Below are 11,563 nucleotides of genomic sequence, written 5' to 3' on the forward strand. Positions count from 1 at the left end.
AGAAATTCTCAACATTTGACTAAGAGCATTCAACACCATTATTAAAATAAGAAACTCGAAAAAAAATAAAGTAAAAACAGGCTATAAAAACAAAATGAAAATGCGAAGAATAAAAGTATGCGAATGCAATGGACAAAAGAAAATGGAAGATGAGAAAAAAAATTCTTTTTCTTTTACCGGAGCGGACGCATTATGCACGCTTACGCGCCGATGCGCAGTTTGGCCGAAGGGCGCGTACGCGCCATGTACGCTTACGCGCAGATGTGAAGATGGCGACCGATGCGTACGTGTCATGCACGCTTGCGCGTGGGTTGCAAGCACAGGATATGCTCAAACTGGGCATAACTCTCTGGTTTTAGGCTGGGGGTGGAATTTTTGTATCCACGCGTACGCATACATGGCGCATCCACGTGGACACTACAAGAAAAACACCCATTCAGGTACACTTGAAAAGTGTAACCAAAAACGAATAAAAATAATGCCTTAGGTAAAGGCTACGCTTTTTAGGCTTCGGAGACACTTTTGTAGGTGATGCCTATACTAGTTTTGCCTATTCTCAAAGGCTACGCTTTTCTGTATCAAAGGCTACACTTCTAGTCTTTGAGAATAGGGTACGCTTTTTAAGTGATGCTGTTCAGGACCTAAGGCTACGCTTTTCAGCACTAATGGTTACCATAATTCTAAAGAATAGGCTACACTTTTCAGGGCTGCTGCATCACTTTATAAATATAGCAAATAATATACCTATAGCTACTCTATATAAGTGTAGCCTTTTGTCCCTCATTTTTTTTAAAAAAATTTTTGTTTATATATATATAAACAGAAATTTCTAACAATTTTTTTATTTAAAATCTAATATTTGAGAATATAATTATATATATAATCCTGTATTTTTAATTAAATTAGTTAATTATTATAAAATAAAAATGAATACATATATAATAATACCATACAATAATCTTTAAATAATAAAAATTATACTGAAACAAAATATAATTATACAATGAACCAAAAATATTGGAATGATCATAATTTTGAGCATTCATACATCTCAAACTAGAATAAGTATACTCATATAATGCACTTAGAGTTTACTACTAATAAACTAGGAAAAATCAAAATATTATATCATATAAATGTATCTTAGCTTCTAATAAAAGACATCATCATCAACCATACATCTTTCAATTTCCACCTTTGTCAATAAACCATCATGATAAGCATCTCAATCTTCACTCGCATCTTTAGAATTATCCTGCATAATTATATAAGAAAATAATTATAATTTGAAAAAGTACAACAAGAAAAAAGTAATTAACATATTAATAACACATACAATATCTGAGGGGCATAGGATAATTGAAACTACTCTTCTTTTCATATCACCAAAAACATAAAATAAAAAACAAAGCATATTCAACATGAATCTAATAATCCCCTTTGATAATGTGATAAACCCATATTTTATGATATATAATGTGCTCAATTCAAGAGATTTATTCAATCCTTCACCCACTTATTCATATAAATTGCATGGTTTTACTTTTCCTTCCTTATTATGTGATATATGTGAAATACATGTTTCCTATGCTTTAAAAATAATTATTTTAATTACTCTTTATTACCATTCGATGCCGTGATTTTTGTGTTAAGTAGTTTCAGATCTCCTGAGGCAGGAATGACTTAAAGGATGGAAAGGAAACATACAAAAATGGAAGAAAAGCACAAAATGGAGTTTTTGAGGAAACTGGCAGCGACGCGAACGCATGGATGACGCGGCCGCATGACCAGTGCGAAAAGGCAGCGATGCAGACGCGTGACCGAAGCGAACGCGTGATAAAGAAAACTCCAGATGACGCGACCGCGTGATCCACGCGGACGCGTGACAGAGGCCACGCACCAGAAATTACAGAAAACGCTCCCAGCGATTTCTGAAGCCCTTTTTGGCCCAAATCCAAGTCCAGAAAGCACAGATTAGAGGTTATGAAGTGGGGGAATGCATCCATTGAGAGAGATTGGCAATTATTCACTTTTGATAGTTTAGATGTAGTTTTTAGAGGGAGAGGTTCTCTTCTCTCTCTTAGGTTTTAGGATTAGGATTTCTATTTTTTATTTCAAGTTAATACCCCAGCTCTTTATCAGGTTCAATGTTCCCTTTTTAATTACTTTGATAATTTAATTTATGAATTCTTCCATGTTACATATGATTCTCTTGATTAATGTTATTTGAGGTATTTCAGTTTATGATTGCTTTCTTTTATTCATGCTACTGTTGCTTCCAATCTGAAGACATTTTTATTCAAGTAAGTTTATTTTTTCCCTTTTGGCTTGGGTTGATTAATTGGTAACTCTTGAGTTATCAAACTCAAACGTGATTGATAATTGTTGTCTTTGCTAATTGAATTGAACCTCAATAACTCCAGTCCTTTCTTAGGAATTAACTAGGGCCCGAGGATCTAACTAATTAGTCACTTGACTTTCCTTTGCTTTAGTAAAGGTTAACTAAGTGGGATTAAAACTCAATTCTCATCACCATTGATAAGGGTAACTAGGATAGGACTTCCAAATCTTCATACCTTGCCAAAAGTTTATTTTACAGTTATTTATTTATTTTATTTGACATTTAATTTACTTGTTCTTTATCTTCAAAATCCCAATTTACAAAAATCATAACCAATAATAAGAACACACCTCCCTGCAGTTTCTTGAGAAGACGACCCGAGGTTTAAATACTTCGGTTATCAATTTATTTAGGGGTTTGTTACTTGTGACAACCAAAATGTTTGTAAGAAAGGTTGATTGTTCGGTTTAGAAACTATACTTGCAACGAGGATTTATTCTGAATTCTAAACCGTCAATCTTCCGCTCTTTCAAAATGGCGCCGTTGCCGGGGAACTGCAATCATGTGCGTTATTATTGGTTATTGTAAATATTTTTTTTACTTGTTTATTTATTTTTGTTTTTCTCTTTTATATTTTTAGCTACTATGAACTCTCACCCCTTTCACTTTGAGTTTGGTTCTAATATTGTTGAAGGGAACGGAAGTTATAGCAGGAATATGCATCAAGGTCTAAACAATCAAAGATGGATGGAGCCAAGAGGATTTGATCAACCCTTTAGGCAGCAACACCCTCCAAGATATCATGGACGAGGACCACCTTACAATGCATACCAAGCTAGTGCTTATAGTCTCAACGTAGATTTGAACCCCCACACTCACAAGCTCTTTTTCACCATTCAGCACCATATGACCCTTATCCACCACAATCCCAATCCAATTACTCCCAAGAACCACCACATTCTTACTTTGAACCCTCTCCCCTAACCAATGAGACCTCACACCCACCCCAACCTCCAGTGAATGACAAACTTCATGTTCTTCTTCAAGGGCAAGCAAAGATAGAAAAGGGCGTACTGGAACTCGCTACTGTCGTAACTGAGGTAGTAAATTTGATAGCTTCCCGACATCTGAGAACCCGAAGTACTCCCATAGCTGCATGTGGAGAATCAAAAGAAGAGCGTAGCATGAAGGAAACACTAGAAACTTCGGTAGACAATGAGGAACATGGCTTTGTATTGGAACAAGTGGAGGAAGCCAAAATAGTTGTAGAGGAAAAAGTGGTTGAAGATTTAGGAGATGCTGAACTTCCATGGGAATCAAGAACCGTAAAGGATTCCACTGAGAAGTCCGAATTCAATGCAAAAGAGGATAGTGCACGACCTCCACAGTATATGCCCTGTGAAAAATTGGACGGAACAGACCAAGAAGTTGATTCCATGGGCAGTAATGATCACAAGTCAAGTTCTCCTAGTCACAAACTCACATTCGCAACTGAATTCCTTAAGCCTGAAGAACCTTATCCAAATGAATATGAAGATGACGTCGAGGTAGATTTCTCTCAACCTCCAACGTATGACTTAAGTGATGAGGAAGACATAGAAGACTTTAATTAGGATGCAGTTGCAGCTGAAGAATTTTACAAAGAAGTGGAGGAATTCACAGAAGATCACAAGGGAGTAGAACTTACAGCACCACTGGAAACACCTGTCCCAAGGCCGTTACCACCTAATACAAGCTTCAAGTGGGTACAATCCTTAACCTTTAACTTTATTTTTCCACTTGAATATGGTTTGCTTGAAACAGATGGCCAGCTTAGAGCTCTCTGTGGCTTTAAGAGTAAGAGGGAAATGGCTCGTACTCAGAGCTGGTGCACAAGGTTCAATACAGTTTCACACTTCAACTCGAAGTGCACGGATTGGTATCATGTTCAACCGAATAGATCTCAGAAAACGTTTGGTCATCTTGGTGAGAATCTAATTTCTAAACCGCCCGGATGGAAGAATATAGATCAAGACGAAGGCGGATTTAACAGCAAGGTTTGGGATCCTGGAATCTATTCTGACATTCGTCACCCCGGGAACCTGAGAATCTGTTTGAAGCTGCTCAGAAGCTTTACATGCCTAGTTTGGGACCCCGGAGGCTGTTGGCATTCCAAACATTGGTGGAGATTTCTGGATGAATTTAAGCACAAGCAACCATAACAGGAAGCTCATCCAATGTCCAACTTAAAAACTTTAACTAAAAGTGCTAGGTGGGAGACAACACACCATGGTATGATCGTTCATGTTTCCATTCTATTTTGTTTTGTTTATTTTTATATTGTTTTATTTTCATTGAACCTGGATAGTATTCGTAAGCATTTGCATTAGCATTACATACTTCATAACTGCATAATTGCATAAAATAAAAAAAGAAGAGAGATGAAGGCGTGTGACGCGATCGCATCGCTAAAGCGCTCGCGTCATTTGCAAAAAACACCCCCACGCGTCCGCGTTATTCACACGGCCGCGTGATCTGGAAATCGGCGTAAATATCCAACGCCCAGAAAGTTGGGCTGGAATCGTGTGGCTGTTGTGCGTTTAGCACAAAACGACCCACGCGGTCGCGTACCTGATGCAAACGTATCACTTACACAACACCCATCCCACGTGAAGGTGTGAGCGACGCGTTCGTGTCGTGCGGATATCATGGCACCCCAGTGGAGACAGAGTTGCGCTGAAACTACGATGGAATTGTGCGTTTAGCACAATTTCCAGCGACACGATCGCATGCCTCACGCGACCACGTCATTCATCCCTTTACCCATTCCATGCAATCGCATCACTCACGCGACCGCGTCAACCCCCATTCCGCCCCAGCCACGCAACGGTATGCCCCACGCGTCTGCGTGGATTCAAATTCATTAACCCCCAGTGACACGAAACCCTACCCCATCGCGCCCCCAACCCCTTTCTTCTTCCTCTCCTCTCTGCAACCGCCACCACCACCACCCCCAGCCATCTCTCTGCCCTACTTTCGTTCATACGCCTACCAGGTTCCGTCAAGCGCCACCCTTCTTTCTTTCAATTTTTTTTTGCATATTTTTCAATTTATGTTTTAATTTAGGATAGTTAGAGATGTATGTCGTAGTGGATTCTAGGTGGTTAGGTAGACTAGGATGTGGTTAGTAGATTTAGGCCTGCTAATTGCGCTGTTCGTGCCTCTTGTTTTATCCATTTTGCAATTCTGATGTTGTTGCTGTTCATATGCTATTCTTTTATGTTTCATGCTGCTTTTTACACTGTTTTTTCATGTTCATATTCCGTATATGTAATTGTAGCTGTATTTTAATTCATATGAACTGCTCTGCTTGCTGTTTATTACCCGAAAAAATCCAATTTTAGCCGGAATGCTGCTCAAATTTCTGTAAACTATTTTGATTTTCATTCATGTTTTGGTCTTGGCAATTTGAATTCTATTTTACTCAGCTTTTACAGAACCAATTCATGAATGCACGGGCAAGCTCTCTTATTCTTTTCGATTTCTTCCTGGTTAATAAATTGTATTTTTGATGATTCGCTTCCAATTTTTACTATTTCCATATCTCTATGAATCATCATCAACCTGATTTCCTTGTTTGAATATGGGTTGAATGTAACTTATAATTGTGAATTTTTGTTACTTAGAAACCTATCATCATGCCACTTACTCTGACTTTCTTTTTACTAACTCACTGCTTTCAACTCTCTAACCTCTTTTTCAATCCTAACCAACCTAACTTTCAAACCATCTCTTCTTGGTTTTTCACTATTTTCCTTAACCTTTCTAACTCAAGGCATGATTATTTTCCTTGATCAACATGAATTCTACTTATATTACATTTTGGATTGAAATTTCTCATCTCATCTTTTTAACTCCAAAACAATCTAATATGCATAATGATTCAACTCATTTCATTATTTTACTTCTCCTTTGCCACTATGTGCTTATCTTGTAAATTGCCTACTTGTTTTCCCGCTTTTATTATATCCTAGATTTCTATTTTTTACGATGTTTGACACTCAAAGAAAAGAAAAAGGAAAGGCAACAATTGGCAAACGAAAAAGAGGTGAATCCTCTATGTCTCTCTTGGAGCTTATGCATGATGACTCCTGGCGGGAGAAACACTTTACTCCGCAGGAAAAGGTTGACCAGCTCATCCCTGCCACTGATCCAATTAAGTTTGCAAACCGATACTGTGAGCTGAAGTATCCGGTGTTTGCCTCCTCCAGAAATCTGTACCTGGAGAGGACTTTGAAAATTCCCGAAGAACTACAGCAGTACACCTCCGATCAGATCAAACAAAGAGGCTGGTTCTTCTTGGAGAGAAATTTGACTGAGGTCAATGCTTCCTGGGTAAGAGAGTTTTACTGCAATTATTTCAAGACTTCCCTGGATGCAGTGCACCTCAGAGGGAAGTAGATACTGGTCACTGAAGAGGCCATTGAGGATATTCTGTGCCTTCAGCCTAAGTCAGATCAGCCTGACGGTTACCAAAAGGCTGAAGAGGATATGAGGTTTCTGAGATTTGATTGGGATGCTGTCAAGGAGAGGATAGCCCTTGACCCTACTGTCCCATGGGTCATGGGTAAGAACACCACCACGCCTAAAGGAATCAAGCGAATATACTTGAATGATGAGGCTCGGCTCTGGCACCAGATCCTGAGTAACTTTATTATGCCGAGCACTCATGAGACGGAGCTGCCTGCTGCTATGATTACCCTCCTCTGGTGTGTGATGGAGGGTAAGGACCTGTACCTGCCACGATTCATCCGGCACTATATGGCCAGGGTCCATGTCAGAGGCACCCTCCCTTTCCCTTACCTGGTTACACAACTAGGCCGTCGAGCTGACGTGCCATGGGAGGATGCTGATGAGAAGCCACCTGCTGCAGACTGCAAGAAGCTCATTCCTCACAGCAGGAACTTTCTGGCTTTAGGCTACAGACCTCCATTCTTTCCTGCTTCTGATGAGACTGCCACACCTTCAGCTACCCCGTCTTCTTCCACTGCTGCACCTGCCCCACCAACTACACCTCCAGCTGCTCCTGAGCCTATTTACCATTTGATGCATCGACTCTTCGCCCGCTTGGATCGTATAGAGCGTCGCAGCAAGTGACGCTATGAGCACGTCAAGTTGATGATCCGTTCCAGCGGCGACATCCCCTCCGAGCCTGACACCCCTTCTGATACATCTGAGGTGGAGGAGGATGCTCACGAGGAGGAGACCCCCACCCAGGCTGCACAGGCAGGACCGGAGCAGGCTACACCACAGCAGGAGCAGCCACAGCAGATTCAGGCCGCCGATACAGAGATTCCTATCCAGTCAGAGCCTCCTCTCCAGCAGACAGATCCTCCTACGCTCATCCAGTCTGCAGACCCTCAGGCCTCCACAGACACTCCAGCAGCCCATCCTTTCAGTGATGACACTTCTTCACACCCGGCTTGAGTGAGCATCGAGGACGATGCTTTATTTTAAGTGTGGGGAGATCGCCATCTCTGGCGTATTTTTTGGTGAACCACTACAGACTCTTTTATCTTATTTTAGTTATTTTTCTGTATTTTTATCCTTATTTTTATTTTGCAGTACTTATACATTGTCCTTTTTATGTATTTTTATGTTATTTCTGTATTTTGCACCTTAGTTCATATTTTAGCCAGTTAGTTTAGTTGCAATTCTACACTTATTAGTTATAGAAAATGTGGATTAATTAGTATAGTTTACCCTTTTAGCATATGATAGTTTGGTTTAAATTAAAAATAAAAAGGAAGTAAACTAGAAACTTAACAGATAAAAACAATCCACACCTTGTATATAGAACATAACATGTTAGTTAGTTAACAACATTTCATCAAGGAGAAACACTAAATATTTAAAGCCACCCAATAAATTTTACATTGAGAATAATGGGAACTCTTAATTTCTACTTGCATGACATGTATAGCTGATATATGCTGTTTGAGCCATAGAACACACAGCCTGTGAGTTTTGAGCTTAATTGTATGGTTACATTCAAACCATAACTTCTATTTCTGTGTGTTTTGCCCTTCTTTTTATTCTGATGTTCTTTGCTTTGTTTTAATCTATATGTCCAATTATAGAGTATAGATACATACTAAGAAATGATTGAGGCCATTACTTGTTTAGCTCACTTATCCCAAATTATCCTACCTTTTACATCACCATTGTTAGCCCTCTTGAGCTTTTAATCCCCTCTTGTTCCATAAACCACATTACTAGCCTTAAGAAAAAAAATTCCAAGTTGAATCCTTGGTTAGCTTAAGATAGAAATTGTGTATTGTCTAAGTGTGGGGAACTCTATGGGAACTTGGATGATAGAAATAAGTAGAAAAGTTAAAAAGAATAAAGATATCTCAAAATAAAAATTTTTGGGAAAGCATGCTCATGTGAAATCAAAACAATTGAATTACCATGTGCATTTAAAAAAAAAGAGTTTTAATTTCAATTAAGGGGATACAAAAACTCTCCAATTGCAAAATAAAAAGAATCAATGCACATGGGATAAAATTTAAGTTAATGAGCTTGCAGTACAAAGTGAGAAAAATCTGGGCAAATAGGTTGAGAAGCTTTGAATTACAAAATATGTATGTTAAGGTGAGATCTTAGACTAGTCAAGGATTCACTTATTAGCTCACTTAGCCTTATACATATACCCTTACTTTTACCTTGGCCCCATTACAACCTTGAAAAAGACCTCATGATTTTTGTATGTCTGTATTCTATAATTGTTGATTGGTTAGATGAAGAACAAAGCTATAGAAAGCAAGAATAAAAAGAAGAATAGAGAGATTAACCCAATAAACACTGAGTGACTAGAGAGTAAACACAAAATCCAGTGAGGGTTCAATAGCTCATCACCATATATCTCTGCTTAAATTGTTAATTGTCTTGCAAGTTTGAAAAAAATATTTTTACCCATCTCAATTGTAAAAGTGCCTTAACATTATCTGAGGTTGGCTATGCATATATGATTCCTTGAGAATGTGAATTAATTTAATTACATGTAAGTTCTATATACAAGTGAATAAAAATTAGAATTGCATGACTCATTCAGGTAGTTGCATTTAGGATAGATTGCATTGCATGAGTGAAGAACTGAAGATTGATGGTTTAGAAGTTATAATAAATACTTGTTGTAAGTATAGTTACTAAACCAAGCAATCAACCTTTCTTACAAACGTTTTGGTTGTCACAAGTAACAAACCCCTAAATAAATTGATAACCGAAGTATTCAAACCTTGGGTCGTCTTCTCAAGGAATTGCAGGGAGGTATGTTCTTATTATTGGTTATGAGTCTTGTAAATTGGGGGTTTTGGATCAAGGTAAAAAGTATGTTGAATGACAAGTAAAATAAAATAATAATAACTGTAAAATAAACTCTTGGCAAGGTATAAGAACTGGAAGTCCTATCTTGGTTATTCTTATCAACTGTGATGAGAATTGGATTTTTCTCCCACTTTGTTAACCTCTAACTATGAAGGTAAGTTAAGTGGATGAATTAATTTTTATTCCTCAGATCCAAGTCTTTCCTTGGGAAAAGATAGAGTTATTGGAACTTAAATTAATTCTTGAAGAATTTCAATTTTCAATCAACAACGAGTTTGATAACTCAAGAGTCACCAATTATTTATCCAAGGCCAAAAGGGGAAAGTAAATCTATCGGAATAAAAATGCCTTTAGATGGGAAGCAACAGTAACATAAATTAAAGAGAGCAATCACAAGTCTGAAATACCTCAAAATATATTAAAATAGAAAATCAATCATAAAGAGTCATAAACAAAAGTGAGAAAAGAAGTAAAAAGAACATTGAACCTGGGATTGAGAGTCACTCCTAAAACTAAGAGAAATCCTAAATCCTAATCCTAAGAGAGAGGAGAGAACCTCTCTCTCTAAAAACTACATCTAAATCCTAAAATTGTGAATGTGAAAGCCTTTTTATGAATGGATGCATTTACCCACTTTATAGCCTCTAATCTGTGTTTTCTGGGCCACAAACTGGGTCGGAAACAGCCCAGAATTCGCTGGTTGCGAATTCAAACACGCTAATTTTCGCCACTGCGACGCGTCCGCGTGGACGATGCGTTCGCGTTGCCTAGCGTCAGGGTAACTATGGCATATTATATATCAAATCAAAGCCCCGTACGTTAGCTTTTCAACGCAACTGAAATCGTATCGTTTGGACCTCTATAGATCAAGTTATGGCTGTTTTAGTGCGAAGAGGTCAGGCTGGACAGCTTAGCAATTTCTCCAACTTCTTGTATTCCTTCCACTTTTGCATGCTTCCTTTCCATTCTCTGAGCCATTCCTGCCCTGTAATCTCTGAAATCACTTAACACACATATCAATGCATCTAATGGTAATAAGAGAGGATTAATATTAGTAAATATAAGGGCCAAAGAAGCATATTTTCAATCAAAGCACATAATTAGGAAGGCAAATGTAAAACCATGCAAATAGTATGAATAAGTGGGTAAGGACTTGATAAAAACCACTCAATTGAGCACAAGATAAACCATGAAATAGTGGTTTATCAACCTCCCCACACTTAAACAATAGCATGTCCTCATGCTAAGCTCAAGAGAAACTATAAAGGTGAAGAGGGGTAGTAGAATGTATGAAATGCAACCTATGAATGCAACTACATGCTAAATGCTTTTACTTACTTGGTTAAGAGTAAATAAGTTCTTCAAGACAAAAGTAATTCAAATTCTACTAATTCAAATCATACAATAAAAAGCAAGTAAACTTGTAAGAAGATAGCTCATGAAAGCAGGGAACATAGAATTAAGCACTGAACCCTTACTGGTAGTGTATATCACTCTAACTCTCAAGTGTCTAGGGTTAATCACTCTACTCTTCTCTAGTCATGCTTTCTAAACTTTGTTCTTCATCTAACCAATCAACAAATATTTAGTATATCAATGCAAACATCACGAGGTCTTTTCAGGGTTGTAATGGGGCTAAGGTAAGGGTGAGGATATATGTATGGCCAAGTGAGCTATAATATGAATCTTTGACTAACCTAAGCTCTCACCTAATATACATATACTCTATATAACTCTAGAATCATGCCTAGCTACCCAAAAATCCCACTTTTGTATAATTCCCATACTCATGTACCAAATTTTTTTTTAATTTTTATCACATGTGCATTGATCTTTTATTAAACTTAATATTGGGGT

At 38.0% G+C, this 11,563-nt stretch overlaps 1 long non-coding RNA gene across 1 annotated transcript in view; it reads right to left on the bottom strand.

Annotated features, from left to right (window-relative positions):
- LOC110266404 overlaps positions 980 to 11,563 on the bottom strand; it is a 21,984-nt gene continuing 11,400 nt past the window's right edge. The window contains exon 2 of the long non-coding RNA XR_002353749.1: positions 980 to 1,255. This is a non-coding gene — a long non-coding RNA (uncharacterized LOC110266404). The remainder of the gene's footprint in view (positions 1,256 to 11,563) is intronic.

The sequence above is a fragment of the Arachis ipaensis genome, chromosome B09 (genome assembly GCF_000816755.2).
Source record: "Arachis ipaensis cultivar K30076 chromosome B09, Araip1.1, whole genome shotgun sequence".
Taxonomy (NCBI): Eukaryota; Viridiplantae; Streptophyta; class Magnoliopsida; order Fabales; family Fabaceae; genus Arachis; species Arachis ipaensis.